Source organism: Gavialis gangeticus, unplaced genomic scaffold (genome assembly GCF_001723915.1).
Source record: "Gavialis gangeticus isolate Ggan-Ray unplaced genomic scaffold, GavGan_comp1, whole genome shotgun sequence".
Lineage (NCBI taxonomy): Eukaryota > Metazoa > Chordata > Crocodylia > Gavialidae > Gavialis > Gavialis gangeticus.
The window spans coordinates 10,838,086-10,855,649 of NW_017729007.1; the positions used below are offsets into that span (position 1 = coordinate 10,838,086).

Genomic DNA, 17,564 nt, shown 5'->3' on the forward strand with positions numbered 1-17,564 from the left:
AGATGCATCTGTGGATGCATGACAAGGTACAGTTGGCCTTCCTAACTGCCTCCCCACACTGCTGACCCATGTTCATCTTGGAGTCAATGATGACTCCAAGATCCTTTTCCGCCTCCGTGCTGATAAGAGGGGAGTTCCCTAACCTGTAGGTATGGTGCCGGTTGTTCCTCCCCAGGTGCATCACCTTGCACTTGTCTGTGTTGAAACCCATCCTATTCTTATCCGCCCACCCTTTTGTCTGAGGCTCTGATTTGTTACACACTTATTCCATGAGTTAAACTCGCATTAAGTATCATAAAATAAAGCAAGTCTTAATGTAAATGCATTGTGGTCTGAGGATTTTTTCTTAACTTAAACTTTTTTTAACTTAAATTTTTTCAGTACCAAATGTAAATGTTTGGAGGGTGAGCAACTAAATTATATCTTAAATTTATTGTTATTCATGTACTTAAAAGTATACCAGTAATATATATATAACATGCAAAAGTTTGCAACCATATAGGGTTAGCACCTTAAATATTTGTTCTGCTGATTTCTATATTTGTCATAAACTATATATAACATGATAATGAAATAACTTGTGCATACACATCTATTTGTATATAAGTTGTCTCTAAGCGCATGTGTAAAATTTGATTCCATTCTTTATATTAAGGGCATACCTTTAATGCTTGATTAATAGTCTCTTTAACCTTGGAGGCTAGATATACGCATTGCTGGGGTCATTTGACCCCAGTACTCTTTCCTGCCATGGCAAGGGGTCGGACTCGATGATCTGCTCAGGTCCCTTCCGACCCTAGAAACTATGAAACCTTGTTGATGACTGACTGAAGATCGTAACACACTTCTGCAAGGAAGATATGCAGAAGAAAACAAAATTGAATAGATCTTTTCAGTAAAAATATGATCCTCCAGGGAAAGTTGGATAAGTTTATGGTTCATCTTTCGCAAACACTGCTGATTTTTACAAAGAGGCAGGAATAAATGTGCTGCTACTGTTTATGGAGAAAAATTACATTTCTTTTTTCACTGAAAATGAATCTGTGAATCTCCAAAGACAAACAGCACACTTGGAATATAGTTTTATCGTTTTTAAGGGAGCCGTATATGGAAATTCATCATTAAGGGGGAAAAATGGAGACCAGAATGTTACCACTATATTTTAGTCATTTTAACTTGTCCCTTTTCCCCCTCTCCTTTCGGTGCTTTTATTTTAAATAGGCACTGTGAGAATTTGCTGATGTGTCAGTAGTCTGGGATAGATAACATAACAGTTTCATTTTCTGAATTGCAAAGGAATTAGTCCAGATATATATTTCCATCACACAGTGAAGTGTTCACAGGGGTATCTATGCTCACAAGGTGCCTTATTGAAGAAAATAGGGCTCCATGAAGATATTTAATTGCAGGACTGACGCCTTTCTGAAAGTCAAATACTTTTCTCACTCTGTTTGTCTTAGAATGGGTGGGTAGGTGTCAGGTGTCTTGCTCAGCCTGCTTGGATGGTATGACTGTGCAGCCTGAGTTTGTGTTGTGGATGTGTATTTTAAATCATATGAACAACTGAACTGTTTTTTTTAAGACTTGTTGTTTTGTTTTCTTGCTGTCAATATATAAGAATAAAAATCTGAAAACTGTTTATTTTGCCTAGCCTGCCATCTGGAGCTTCTTTTTTTAATTTTGATCCCTTTGTAGAAAGTTGATTCTCCACACTAGTTCAGTTCCATAGGCTAGGGACAGACATTACATGTAAACTGATTTAAGTGATCAGAAACCAGCTTAAACCTGTAACAGAACAGCTGTTCGGTGCATGTAACCCATTTGAGAATGGCTGAAACCAGTTTAAAATAAACCAGACACCCTCAGCATCCCAGTATACTCTATGGGCTGGGCAGGGTTCTCTGCTCCACAGCAGGACTGGCCCCTCCCCTCTGCTCCCTGGCTGGAGCTCCAGCAGAGACTTGCAGGCACAGCAGGGTCTGCTGGCTTCCCCATGCACTCCACCAAAATCACTCGCTGCTTAAGCAGAGATCCCTTCCTTCTCTCTCCCACAGCACAGACTCTAGCCAGCATGTGGTGTGTTAGCTAATACTGTGTAAGGCAAAAAGGATGGTGTCAACTTAGGGCTTTTTGGAGGCAATCAACAGCTCAGATGGTAATGTTCCTCCATTCCTTCCTTTGGAAAAAGCTGTATAAGAAGAGCTTCTAATGAGTGAGGCTTTGTTTTCTGATGGGGTGTTAAATGCTAATTACAGATCTGATAAATGCCCTGTTATCAAGGGGGGGGGAACCCCTCCCCAATCAGTGTCCTGCTGGGCTTGGCCACACTCCCCTCAGCTCAGTTCTGTGCAAGGGAAGGGAGGGCTGGTCTAGTGCTCCCTGGCTTCTAGCCTGAGCCACTCTAGGCATGTGCCTACATTTCTGGAATGACAAGAGAATGTCTATCCACCTCCAAATCAGTTCAAGATTTGCAGGTTAGACTAACCTGCAAAGACTGAATCAGTCCTGGCTCAGCCTTTTTGAATGTCTGTCCCTAGCCATAGAGAGTACAAACTGAGGGGCAGGGGGAGAAATGAGCGACTTGTCTGCTTGAAATCTTGGAGAGGACTGTATTCACAGTAAACTTTTACTTATGCCAAATATGCCCTATTGTTACAAATATAGCCCCTTTAAATCTTTAGAGAAAGTATTTAGAGATTCTGTAAACTGGCAGATGTTTTAAATTTTGTTGTGGCTGTAAAAGTCTTCCTGCTCTTATTACTGCTACTTTAGCATGAATTACAGGCTAGCAGTTGGTTGACTCTTGTTTTTCTCTCTTCTCTCCCAACACTGCTAGAGTTAGGCATGACTTCTGCATGTCAAAGGAGCTCGGATACAGGAGCTGGGAGGAGGATTTTGTTGTAGGTTGTAATTAAAAATATATAGTAAAATTTCATGAACATAACAATGACTTTTTTTTAGAAATCTAGAATGATTCTGTATCATGCTTTCATTCCTAAATATGTTTAGTTAAGCACTGGGATCTTTAGTCCCAACTACATACAATTCTTAATTGTTTGGGCCCTGAAAGGACCTGTTGCTGCATTAGAAATGTAGTTTCAGAAATATTATTTTTCTATTGATACTTATATTGTAGGGAAAAAAGTTAGATAGAACCTGCAACATCGTGGAAAATGTTAGGCATCAGTCTCACTGTGCAAAACAACATAAGTTACTTCTTCCATTTCCCTTGAAATTCTGACAGGAATTGTTAAATACTTTTAACATATGAGCTCCACTGGCATTGGGTTTCTTTGCTGCTAACTGCAATATAAAATAATATTATTGGACAGCTAAAATCAAAACTGAGTTGAGTACCAATTTGTGTAGGATTTCTCACTGAAAAAAAGAGCAGGCCTGCAGTGGGAGGAGAAGTTCTAACCTAATTCTTCTAATAAATATTTATTTGCTCCAGTAGTTTCTCAGTACTTCTTTAGTTTGCTGAAGATTTCTTTGAAAGTATCACCGCCCAGCACCCCAAGCAGGTTTCACAGATTTATAAATAAATAAAAACAAGTACATTTTAAGACTGTTGTGCTGAACGCCCTGACCTGACTTCCCATGCAGAATGATTCCAGTTTTTTTTTAAGTCTTTATACCTTTTTCTTGGGTACACTTTCCCTCAGTTGGATCTCTTCCAAACCATATCAGCCAACAGAAGCCTTACATCTACTATTGATTTAATTTAATTTTTAACTTTGGACCCAAGCTGTTTAAACAGATTACACCCTGCTTTTACCAGAGAGAACTTCCTCATGCATTCATTAAATACATTGGAATTCTTTGCCTTTCTGCCACAGGGTATTACAAAGAAGTGTTATGTTGAGTAATGGTATTGGTGATCTTTGTGTCTTAAAGGGAGTGGATGGATGGATCGGTAAAAGTGTGCACACTCTGGTAGTAGATCTTCAGGGTTCAGCAGAGAAAACAATTAGTTCCTAGTGATTTTTGAGGGTCTGCGTAGCTCTCTTTAATACTATATAACTGCTATGCGGTTAATTTATTTGAAATAATTCAGTTATCCAACTGAATTAGGCAGATGAGACTTACAGTAATGGTGAGCACTCAACGTGCTCATTACTTCCCCATGTTTGAACTTATAAAATAGTCTTTCTGCTCCTCACTTGGCTCAAGCTACTTTGAGTATTTTCTTTCCAGGCTAGCGTATGAAGTTGCTTGTGCTTCCAGAGAATTGTGATTAAATGACCTTCCCCATTTGGCTAGCAGGGAAGCACTAATATGAGCCAGGATTGAGGCCATGGCAGGTGGAAAGGTGAATGATGGGGCCTGGCCAAGTGGACACAACAGTTAAAGATGTGTGGGATATGTGAACATTCAAATAGTCAGATCAAAATATTTCTGTCTGAATACATGGAATATTACTCAGTTCCATCTGTAGAAAAGATGCAATGTCTCTGTACCTAGAAAGACTCCCACAAGAAGGAATCTAGGGATCTGTAGGGGGTTCTGGGGTCCAGGAGGGTTTAGTGGCATCAGGGGAGCTAGCAGGGTCCATGGAAGGTTTGTGGGGGCTCTTTCTCCCACTGCCTAGGAACAGAGGCTGTGACTGTCAGCAGTGGTGCAGCAGCATTGCCTGGCAGGGACCAGCTGTGGGGAGAGAGACCCTGGACTCCTCTCCCCACAGCCCTTCCACCTGTCGGGGGAGAGATCCCAGAGCCCTTTTCCCTGCAGCCCACTCTGCCAAGCAGTGGTGCATCTGCAGGGACAGAAACCCCCCTTCCCCATCTCCCGTCAACAAGGGCTGGAATTGGAGGCTGTCAGTGATGATCAAAGGAGCGAGCCTGGCCCAGGCTCGGGCTCTACTAAAAGCTAGAGAGCAGCCCTATGCAACGCTGCTTGAGATGGCAATGATGATCGCACTCTAAACTAACCCTTGATTGGGGTCTGGCATAGATGATTGATAGAAGCGCTCTAACAGAAAGTGCTTTAGGTTAGCACACATTCATTGAGGGTTAACTTAGAGCACAATCCGCCATTTTTAAAGCACTCTTAAGAGCTGTGAACGACTATTCAGTTAAGGCTTTACAGCACTTTCTGCCTGCTCAATGTACAATATGTGTAATGTCTGTACCTAGTTTGAGAGTCTGTTGGTACTGAAGACTTTTGCCAATAAAATTATTTAGCTCCCTAAAGTTAGGGAGGTGCCCCCTTCTTGATTAAGCATGCCTAAGTCTTGGGCCAGTATGAAGCGTGGTAACCATAACCACTCCCAAAAAAATGGGAGAGGATAGGAGAAGATCATGTTGGTCTCTACTTTTCTTCTAGTAGCCCAGTTATTACAACACTTGCCCACGAAGGAAACTAGGTTCTAATGCCTGCCTCAGCTGTAAGGGAGCTCAAACCCATAACTCCCTCCTTGCCAGAAAAATGTGTTAACCTCTAGGCTTAGAATGGAGCACTCTTGACACTCCTCTCAAAGCCATGCTGGTATAAGAATGCAAAATCTATGCAAAAGATAGTAAGCATAATGGAGGCAGATGAGGGAGTACTTGGTTCTGTTCCCTGCTCTAGTGACTGCTTATTTGTTTTCAAACATCATTGGATAAAAGCTATTAACAGTGTAGCTTATTAGTTGGGACACCTCTTGGGAGGGGGAGGATGTAGGTTTGAACCCCACTGGTAAAGAAAGGCCTGTAACTCAGGTCTGTACTTGCTGAGTGAATTTTAATCATTCACTTGTGAAAGCAGACACAACCAAAATCACCACCTCTTCTTCCATGTTTTAGAAGAAAGAAATGGGGGAAAAGCTATTCTTTTAGCTAAGTACAGATGCTCAAAAAGCCCAAGGCTGAATTGATTTAGTGTTTGCAGGTTATTCTAAGCTGCGTGGATAGAACTGATAAGAAAATGAACAGACGTTCACTTTTGATTCTGAAAATGTAGTCACGTGCCTGTAGTGGCCCAGGCCAGAAGCTGGGTGGTGCTAGAGCATGCCTCCCTGCTTGCCTGGAGCAGAGCATAAGCCAAGGGTAGCCCACCCACCCTGTGAGGAGTGGGAGCTTGTGGGAGAGGTGCAAAGCTTCCTGGGATGCTGGGGGACTGTGAATTAACTTGAATATGGAGGGGATCTGGGACAGAAATTCAGTAAACTGATTTAACCTAACTAAATCCATTAAGTCTGCACCCTGACCTAACGTCAGTCAGTTATGTCCATTTTGAAAGAGGTTTATGGGTACTGAACTTCTCTTGTGTTACAGCTCTGAACTGGCTTCTGATTACTTATACTGATTTATGTGTAATTTCTGTCCCTAGCCAACAGGCTCCGGTGTGTAATCCCAGTCTTGTACAGGTTCAGAGTCCAGGAGAAGTGGGATTTCAGATGCATCTGTCTCTTCCGTCTTTCTCACTGACTAGCTTCAGCTCAGGTTGACTATTGTGAATTTCATTCCTAGGTACTAACTCTTTCTTCCCATTATGTAGGTGTAACCTAAGTGCCTACATCAGCTGTATGCATTTCATTCCTGAAGCTGGGTGTCTGAAAGAGCAATTCATGTGGATCTTGGCCTGACTGACAAGCAGTCCTTCAGATTAACTAGCTGTTTAAGGATTATGATTTAGGTAAAGAATTGCAAAGTACAAGCTGTATAAGTAGTAGGTTAGGAAGAATGCAGAAATTTTTTACTCTGACATGCAATATCCTACATACTAGACCCTGGTGTCTCTTAACAGCTGCAGTGTGTGTTTGTTTTTTGTTCAGTTATTTTGGTCACTTTTTGACACTGTTTGCTGCTTGGGTTTCTGTGGAAACTAATAATAGGGCTTGTTTTGCACAATGTAAAAGAAGTACTAAATGGGCAATTTAAACGGTAAGCCTCACTTCATTTGACCTATACTATTACATAATGACATTATCAGTAGAATTCCTTATCACCCTCAACAGTTCTTTTGTGTTTTTGCTGGAAGGGAAGTAAGGGAAGAAAAGTACATCAAAGTAAATGATTTTGATAAATGTTTTTTTAACACCAACTGTGTAAATATGGAGGCAGTAGCAGCAGTTTCCATATTAAATCAAATGCTAAGTAGGGAAGCAAAGGAAGGAGAATATCCTCAAGACTGTACACACCCAGGTCTGTACTAAGGTAGAAAGTACATGAAGGGGGGTGAGGGCAGGATCTGTTCTCCCATGCTATTTTTGTAACTGAAGAATCTGGAAAACAGCAATAGGCATGGAACAGGCCTTGCCCTGTCAACTTTTACCACGTCTTACTTTTACTTTCCAGTGGGAGTAATAGCTAAATGGCTTCAATATTTGTAAAGTTTGTTTTGCTACTAATAATTTTGATATTTGGGGGGGAAAGACAGGGATGGGCAGGTTGGGGTCTAATGTTGGTATGAAAACTAGTGTTGAAAGAGGTGAAACTTTGATGAGATTAAAAATTCTGTTTGTCAGCCAGCCTTGATTTAAAAAAAAAACCCAAAAACAAAACCCACCTCCTAAACCTCTTCCTCATGTTCCCCGTTTCAAAATAAAGGCTCGCTGATTCTGTGTGACGAGGCTGTCTTTATTGGCTGCTGTAGCATATCTGTTATGTGGAGATGGGATTTTAGTGTGTCAGAGTACCCATCTTAAATTCAAATTCGTCAAAAACAAAAGCTCTCCAAGATGTTAATTCATTCATTCAGATTCTTTTTAAGCTTTCATAAAGTTTATTACCAGGTTATTTAAGAACTATAAATAGCACTGTGTGAGCCTTAAATGGGATTTGTCTATTTTTTTTTTGAGGGTTGAAGACAGAGGCAAGGAAAATGCACATTTTAGCCTTTTCCCCCTTTTCCTTTCTTCCTCTTCTGCATCTGCCTAAGTCTGAATCTGGTCCTTTGGTATACAATGTACTTTGTTTTTTATTCTTGACCAAATCAAAGATCTTTCTGTACTCTGCCAATCTGTGAGTTTTCATAAGGAAAACAAACTAAGTATTGTCATTGTGTATGCCCCTGGAGAGCTGCTCTGCAGACATAAGTTACAACTCATCTCTCTAGAAGGAAGCTGATGTTTGTACAAAGTACTAGTTTACTTATTTGGGACTTACAAAAAGTCTGGAGTCTGCAGAGCTTTTCCGTATTACAGTCACTCTTGTAGAAGTTGTCTACTTTTATTGTAACATCAGCTTTCTATTAAGTGAACAAGAAAAGTTTAAATAATCTGCCTTTGGACACAGTAAATGAAACTTCACTGAACATCTTTCACAAGAGTCAGATCGTCTAAGGGAAGCAACTGCAATCATTTAGCTTTATAGCTGTTACATAGCCAGTTTGCAGCCAAAACCTAGCTCGTATTTCAGTTTACAGTTCATGGTACATAGGGCTTTCCTGCCCACCAGTGCTTTAAACTTAAATTGAATTTTTAAATTAACATAGCACTGTGCTATTTTCAAGCTAGATAAATAATCATGCTCTCCCCCTCTTCTTAAGAATATATTTGATATCTTAGTATGAACTACATTTCCACTATGGATATTTAATGTGTTCTGCTTGTCTTCACTTTCTTTAGAAAGCAAAGAAAAACACAATTGTTGGGCTTTAAAAGTGTTGTTTGCTCGTCAGTAATCTGGCACTTCACAGTTTTTAAGAATTTTCTCTCCTTATTTCCATCCTCACTGATGGTTTCTCCTTCTGTATTTTTAGCTTTATACTCAATGTTGTTAGGATATGTTTTTGTGTTAAGATATTCTGGCTTTGAGTTCACTTACCACAGAATCTCTGCTACGATGCAGTAGCCGTGTTTCAGGTCTCGTAGCATTTTATACTAAGTTTGCATGGGTATAATTGCTTGCAGGAGATGTCAGGAAGGGAAGAATTTGGGTCAGCCTTTCTTAAGCTGAAACCTCCTCTTGCTTTCAGAGCAAATCTCTCTGAAACTTGAAAGATAATATACCTAGGAGGAAAACTAGGAAAGTCAAATTTACCTTTTGTAATTAAAGCTTCTAAACCCACTGGCACTGGAATGTGTTGCTAATATTTTAACAAGGAGTAATTCTCAATTTTTTTTCTCTGTTAGCCTGAGATATAACATGCCGTCACTCACCGTTTTTGCATCAAAAGGCATTGAAGTACTTAAGATCATTCTTTTTTCCTCAATTTTCTCCCATGCCTAGGAAATCTATAAGCAGGTGATTTTATATACGCAGTTTGCTAGCACAGTTAAATGTTTATGTGTTACCTCTGGAAAAATATCCCCAGTACAGGATAGTATGAAAGGTTAACTTGTGTAATTGGAAGTGAAGGGTCAAGGACCACCTCCCTCAGGGAAATGCTTTCAAAATACTTGCCATTTTGTGCAATCTTGTCCGTTCCAGAGCAGAGCTCCTCAGAAATAGTTTTATTATTCCGAGGGATAAATACCTGGAAATGTTTCTTAATAATGCTCAGAGCAGGACTGAGTTCTGACATGGGCAGGAAAAAGTGTCCTAATTTTACTCTCTAATTTGTTAGTGGATTTCTAAGAGAAGACTTGTTGGTAGCCTTAATGACTTCTGCCCCTCTTTCTCTCTCTCTCTTTTTTTTTCTTCCCCAGTCTCCTCGTCTTTCGTAGCTGCCAGCCCTAAGAATCAAGCGTCTGACTTCACTTTTGTTTTTATTAACAAGCCCAGTACTGAAATATTTGAAGTACAGGTTTCCCTTGCTTTCTGAGGGTTCTGTATGAGCGAATTCGCTCTTATATGATGACCCTTTTTAAACCAAAAATTCATTATATGCGAGGTAAATACGCTGTTATGAGAGAGGTGTGGTGGAAGTCTGCAGTCAGCTGCTTCGTGTGGTGCATTGTGGGAGTGACACGCACCAAACTATAGTCTCCTGTGTGGATCTGTGCTCTTCGCTAGTTGTCTGCGACACATGTTTCTGTAGTTGCCATCCCCATTATGATAGTGCCCGGTGCTTGTGTGTACTGTCTGCTGTTGGTGAGTACCAAAATTGTCTTGTAAAAGTGGTAGAAATGGGCCTGAGGGTCAATACAGTTGAGATCTTAGAACGTATCCCTATTTGTTATACTGTAAAGTGGTTTCCCTTCATGCGAATTCAAGTAATGCGTCGTTTTCCAGGAACACATGTACAGCAATAAAGTGAGGGAAACCTGTATTCTGTTTCCTAGATTGTATTAATCAAGGGGAAAACATTTCAAATTGGACAAGAAGTTAAGCAGGTCAGTCTGAGTTATCCTAAAAGTTCTCTTAAACATAGGCCAAACCTAGCATCTCCCACCCTCGAGGTGACGAAATGTAAATGAGACTTCTTTGGAAGGTGTTTACATGAAGACAGCCTTCTGTCATAGCTTAGAACCGGTCTGATGAAAAGCATTTTAGCATCTTCAGATCATTCCACAACAGAGATTACTTTCAGTACATGGAAAGGTCCTAGAGCAGAACTTTTGGGGGAAAGTTAAAAACACCATATGTTGTAATTCAGCAACTGACCATTTTTTTAAATATGAATTTTGCTTAGTGTTGCATGCAGTCACTAATACAATACCCTTATGTGGGCATTGGCAATATGAGCTGTAGTCCCATTTGTGTTTATGCTTGAACTTCAGCCAGAGTATGTGCCAAAGAGATTAGACTCTTGTCTTCGGTTCTGGGGAGAGGGGAGCCTAAGTGGGCTTATCATGGGGTTTTGACTCACTCTGTCATTTTCCCCACTCTTTATATTTCATTGCTAGACTTCTAATTTTTGCCAGACAGCAGTGCACACCCTTGCAGCTGGGCCTCCATAATGACCACCTACTTCTAGACTGACAGCATGGATGCATAAATCTCATCCATCAGGGTGCCTAGTTTTAAGCGGTCTCCCCCACCCTTTTTCTCTGAAGAATAGTGTCCCTTCTGCAACAGTCTCATTTACCACCCACTAGCTGTGCCCACTGAGCCAAGAGGCTGCTAGTGACTGTTCTCCTGTCTATACTAAATGTCAGGAAATTGTTCTTTTCTGATGAATATACAATCTTTTTTTACCCTCTAATGACAATTATTAGTGTAAATTGAAGCTCATTCAGTGGCTGTATTTGACACAAACATTATACAGCACGGCATTCAGTTCCTGTGATAAGCAGAACTGACTCTGATATTTTGAATTAAGGAGCTGAGTATGAAAGGACCTCTCAGGAATAGGCAACTTGGCTGAAAACACTGTTTTTTATGAGGTCTTAAGCTTGATATCTCCATATCCTCTGAGGCCCTATATTAATTCTAAATGATCACTTCAAACCATTGAATGAGGGCAGAGCTGTCAGATCCAGGGCTTCCCAGCTGCTGAACTCATCCAGTGTATGGTACTTTGTAAATCAAATGACTTGTGGACTGTTTACAATACATTATTTTAAAATAGCTCTGCCCCCAGCCCTAAACCCTCTTGTAAACTTAGAATATATGTTTGCATGGCACCAACTAGTATTTAAGGATTCAAAAAGCCCTCTGGGTTTTTCCCTTGTCATCCCTTGCTGACACAACCATCAGGATAAAGAAAACCACTGCAGAATAACAAGCTCATACTGCCTTACCCCTTTTCACCCCAGAAGTCTTTTGCTGAAGGGACCACAACAGCAGCAGAAAGTACAACAGTATCAGTGGTTCTCAGTCTCTTTAGATACTAGGCTCCCCTCAGAAAATCAGCTCCCCTCAGCTCTTCGCTTTCACTTTTCTTTTTAATATGGAAAAAATATAAAGTAATTCTTCTACTGAACTCAAAAGGACTACAACAGATGAGAATCTATAGTGTCAATAATATTCCTATTTGAAACCCTGGGTTTATCTTGTGATTCATGTTGGTGTTTGTATACTTAACAGTGCTAATATTGCACTGCGCCCAGGCCCCCTGCTTAAGAATCACTCATCTGTATGCCTTTTCTGGCAGCCCACCAGGAAGAGAAGTTACCTTGGCCCCAGAGGAACTTTTGAGCTTGAATGCACTGAGTTTTGCTGCAGGAACTGGATTTTGCTTGCAAAACTTTGTAGTGCAGACTAGGCCCTAAACACATCTTATTACCAACAAATGAAAGTGTAAGCCTCCCCATCAGGTAAATCCCACCTGACTGGGGCCCCACTCAACCCTGCTCCTGCCTCTGTGGCACTGTCCTTCACTGCCGGGACTTCAATCTAGCCCCTGCCTCTTCCTCCCCCATGGACTGACCTGCTGTCCATGGGCACTCAGCCCTCCACCCCAGCCTCGAATTGAGTCCAAGAGGCTCCAAGATCTACCACAAGAGGCTCCGAAATCTACTGGTAGATCGAGATCCATTGGTTGGTGACCACTGATCTACATCCATGCCAGAGCTGGGCAACTGGGAGCTGCACCTATGCTTCCACCACTTCCTCAGCCTCCCACTCCCCAGCAGCAGCATGGATGCAGCTTCCAGCCACTGGGGTTGGGAAGCTTCCAGCTATTTCCACACTGCAGCATGGCAGGGAGAGATAGAGAGGAGAAGCAGCAGCAGCGTGGCTACAGTTTGCAGCCAGGTGGTCTTGGTAGCTCCCCACTGGCTGCAGGCTGTGCCACAGCTGCAGCTGAAGAAAAGGAGGCTAAGAGAAGTGGCAGTGGTGCAGGCACAATTTCCAGCTGTATGGCTTGGTTGAGGATGCAAGGAAAGGCCCTCCCTGCTGCTGACACTCCACCAAAGCCATCCACGCTGCATTGGACCAGAGCGTGGCTGTTCCAGCCTATGGCCTGTAAAAGGTTGCCCTCCCTGTTCTCATCTTTTCTAACAAAATATAAACTATACATTAAATAGCAGTTTTACAATATTAATGACCATACCCACACACGCACTGGATCAGAATGCTTTCGTTTCAACTGGCGAAGGACACTCTAGCTGCCCACACTGGCTGGATCCAACAGATCAGCACACATTAGCAAAGACTCCATCTTTCCTGCCTCTCTTTTATACTGCTAGATTTCTTGTTGGATCAGCTTCTTCTGATTTCTAGGAAATTGTCAGAAGTAGCCCAGACTTCCACACAGCCTTACCTTGTCATTTCCAATACACAACACCTTATTTTCTTTGTTCATCCTCAGTGGGTCTCCCTTGACCTCCTGGAGCCCAACTGTCTTGGCCTACCAATCAGCTTCCTATTGTTTACCTACTTTTTTCTCCCACATGAGCACATCTGTGGCTTCTTACACGTCATCCTGTCATCATTAGCATTTTGACTATGTCTGCTTCAAGTCAGATTTCTGGAATTGGCATGCTTCCACCCAATATAATAAAATATCCCGGTGCCTCTTGCATATTACAGTGCATTTCATAAGTCCTATGCTTAACATTTAGGTAGGAGAGTACTGTAGTTCCATGTCTTATTTATCCAGTTCTGGCTGTTTTCTAGTTTCTGTCCTTAGAACAACTCACGTAATGATTTGGAAGAGGCAGATATAGTATGATGCTGTTTGGAGTAAATGGAACATGGAGTTGCTTTCCAGATGCAAAACCTAATGTTTGGCTTCAGGTGGGTTGGTGGTTTCTGATTTTGGGTTAGTTTACTTATGTTAGGCAGAGTGAGCAGAGACCTATGACAAGAGAAAGCCACTCTGGGGAAAAAAAGAGTATTCACCATGTTGGTATTGCATGACTCTCTTCCTTTTCTGTAAATTGATTGTACACTGACAGAGGTGCTAATAATAGTGTCAGTGACCTTCATCTAGGCAGCTGGAATAATAGAACAGAGTTGTTTGGGGACGGGTTGTAGTCATTGACTGATTTGCAGATAACAAACTGCTAAAAGAAAAAATTGGCAAATGCTTTCGCCCTTGCACATCTCTTTACCCTTTAATTTGCTACTAAATGGTGTCACAGTAAAATAAAATACCGTTTATACTGTTTACTCTACAATCTTCTAATCAAAGCTGCGGGGTTGCAGGTTCAGGCCTTGATAACCTGTATAGACGCCTTTTCTTTTCTTCTTCCTTCTCCATGGAACTAGGCAAGACTAGCTTAATAACACTATAAGTGTTAGCTAGCTTATTTCTTTTCCAGATATTACTTTGTACCACTGGAATGATATTGCAGGAAATGCTGTTAGGAGCTCCTATACTGGTGAAGTTTTGTACAGAAATATATACTTGAACATACACAAGTTTTTAATAAATTGTTTTGGTAATGACCGTTTGAGTCTACACTTGTTTGTTTTTAAATTTACTTTAAGGATCAATTACAATTAGCCAACCATATGTTGAGTACTAAACATTCAAACAAAAAATAGTTTGCAAAATATAAACATTTTTTTCTGAATCTTGTCACTGTTTTAGTGACAGCTGTAAAATTGTAGAAGTCACAGTTCAGTCCATCAGTTTTATAGTTTGGCATACGTTGTTACTATAAAAGGTATATTGGAAGAAAGTCTGAGGGAACTATATGGCTCCCATGACCAGAAAATGACTTGTGTAACCCACTGTTGACCTAGTAACATTTGGGAATTGGCACTTCTGTTGCACTTTTTTTCTTCTGCTTCCCGTAAACATGAACATACAAGGATTTGGTGGGCAAATGGACTTTATTAATGGTTTAGAAGTAGATGCATCTGAGGCATTTTCAGCAGAGGAAGTAGAAGTGCTTGAAGAAGCTGAATAGTATTCAGATGTCCTATCTATAATTGCCTGAGATGGGGTCCTCTTTTGTAGAGGACTGGAATGAGGAATTGTTCTAGCTTATTAGGTACTTACCAATTTTGCTTTGATGAAAGGAGGTGCTTGAATGTAAGGAAAGGAAACATTGAGTACTGTGTAATGCTACTCTTCTGGCTTTTTTTAATCAAGCATAAATATATTTAAGGATTGCAAAAAAGGCTCACCAATTTTTCTTTTCTGAGTGTTTCTTAAGAAAGTAAACATTAGAGCTGAGAAATAAATTTAATTCAGTTGGCTTAAGATATTAAGTCAAGGTGAAGCTCAGTGACTAGTTAGCCTGCTGAATGCCATTATATCTTTCCACATACGTTTGTAAGTGACCTTTGGGCTTTTTGCCCTTTGTCTTGGCACAGTTGGAAGCATTACTGGGATGACTGTGTTGGCAGTGAGGGCCAAAGAGAGTGTTAATGGTTTCTTTAAGCTCCTTTGACAGCGATATATGGCATGAGTTGAGAAATGCGGTTTTCAGTTTTTAAAAATCACATAGGTATAAATAGTGTTCCTGGAAAGTTAGTGTTCTTTTTATACAATAACTGTAAGTAAGTATTATAATCCTGCCAAGCATAGAAATCATTTTTAAACTTATCTCCTGGTATTATCAATGGAAGAATCCAGAATGGGGAGAGCCTCTTAGTTTATTCTTAAGTGACCATGAACTTATTAAAATAGTGCAGTTCAGTATTTTTACTGTACAGAATCAGTTATTTAATATGTTTAGTAATCTATTGTTAAGCCATTGTCAGGCCTTTCTCTGTCTTCTGAAGGGGAAAGATACTTGAAAACTTTCAATTCTAGAATGTTGTCTGAGTTGTATTATAACATGGTGACTTGCTTATGGTAGGGTTTTCCTTTCTACTCAACTGTTGGGTAGTATTCCACCTTTACTTCTCTTCATTAAAAAACTATCACAAGGAACCAAATTCTGCTGTGCATATACCTAGTTATTAATTAGGGGATAGGAGGCTAAAGTCCAGGATTTAACAATCTATTGTTTACAATTTAGTTTTTGAAAATGAGAGCTCCTGAGTATTTATCGTTCTCTTGAAAATCAGGCTTAATAAGATTCTTCCCTTTTAGGCAGCCACCCCTAGAAATATTGGCCCCCAACATACATATACTATAAAACTGAAGTTGGCCCATCTAGTAGTACGTTAATGTTGCAAACTGGATGGATGAAAGGTGTATGAAGGGAGGGAAAGCAAAAATTGGTATGTAGGATGATGGTATGAGTCTTCTTTAAAACAATGTGTAAGGTAGAGATAATGGTATATAAGTTAGACTCTTGGTTCAAATCAGTTCTGGTTTGTTGACCCAAGAGTCACCCTCTGAAAACTTGTAAATTAATCAATTTAAGGAAATACGCCTATTAAACTACCCTCTTGCCTTTTAAAGCTGTCTTTTCTAGGTCTGTGTTGAGATATCTGGAATGGGAAGTTTTCATGTTGTACGCATAGTTGGGTCTGTTCCTTCCATCCTATATTTTTATTCTGTATGTAGATAAATACTTAAATTGATATATGTTTGAGACATGTACCTGGATTTTAAAAATCAAAACTTGACCTGCCATTATCAACCCTTATAACTTCTCCTCTTAAAATTGCCACTTTGAATGTTCAACAGGTTGGGTTGTTTAAAGAGAAAGCTAAGCTAAAACGTTATTATAATATTGTAAATATTTATTTTAATGTGTTCAGTTGTCTGATTTACAATGTCACATTGTATTTGTTGGGAAACTTAAAAGTTCCTTCTTTTCCTTCCAGGTAATCAGATCAAGAAGGCCAGTCCAAGGCTTTATTGTAGGGCTTGCATTGACCCACTGGAGTTCAGCTGAACAACAATAAAACATTTTTACCATCTCATCTCCTTCCTTATTCCCAGTAGAAGCTGACTTATCCTATCCAAGAAGCACTCCTGTAACGTGTACACACTTTTTTTTGAACTTCCTAGTTTTCAGGTAAGCAAGCTCTGTTTTTGACAAAATGTAAGGTTCTTTTTCAATGAGAAATGCTGTTCATCTTAAAATTTATGGTATCCATTTTATTTTAAGGTAGAATGAGATCCATGCTTTTCTTCAAATCATCCAAATGGTATCATGTCCAGGGCTAAGATAATGGGGGCTTGTTGCTATTCACCAAAACTTCCAGATGTTATTTCAGTCTGCAGTGGACTTCTATTATTAGTAATGGTGGTAAACATTTCAGGAGTTGATCTTACCAAAAATGGCTGGAGTAGGCAGAACACATTTGTGCCTAGACCTTGGCATTTGCTTTCTGCTTCATTCCAGGTCATCTCTTGGGAATTTAAATAATGTATTATTGCAGTGAGACTTGAAGGTGTGGATTATTGCCCTTTATCTTTGGAGAAGGGCAAATAGATTTCAGGAATATTGGTTTTAGCTTGGTTGGTTTTAGTTCATCTAATAAAAGATATCACTTCTATCCCAAGAGTTTTGTCAGCAAATAGATTTAGCATTGTTATACTATCAAACTTGTTCATCTTTGGTGGTGCAGATTGGCTTAGCAGGGATCATAGTAGAGATTGCAATCAAGGCCCCACCTCCCACTATGCATTTTTCATTGTAAAGTATCTGTTATGTTACCAGTGAGGATTAAGTTGCTCAAATGTGTTTCTGTGAATCTTTTTGTCATGAAATGAAGACAGCCTGAGTGATATTTTGATGAATTTCCTGCAAGTGCTACATTTTAGAGAGGTTCTTCCAAGTCTGGCATGTGTTTGGATGATATTTGACATATGTACCTCTTTGAATCAGTCACATAGCTCTAAATTTCTGTCTTTTGTAGCCAGTAATACTTGGCCACAAGCTGAACTTTTAAGAAGCTAATTGTTCCAAAAAGTCATTACTTTTTTGCATTAAACCAAGAAATCATAACAAAATA

At 40.1% G+C, this 17,564-nt stretch overlaps 1 protein-coding gene across 3 annotated transcripts in view; it reads left to right on the plus strand.

Annotated features, from left to right (window-relative positions):
* Positions 1-17,564, plus strand: part of PLXNB2 (plexin B2) — a 471,827-nt gene that overhangs the window by 143,122 nt on the left and 311,141 nt on the right. For all 3 annotated transcript variants that reach the window (XM_019509291.1, XM_019509293.1, XM_019509292.1), the window contains exon 2: positions 16,428-16,621. The gene's annotated coding sequence lies outside the window, so the exon portion shown is untranslated. The remainder of the gene's footprint in view (positions 1-16,427; positions 16,622-17,564) is intronic.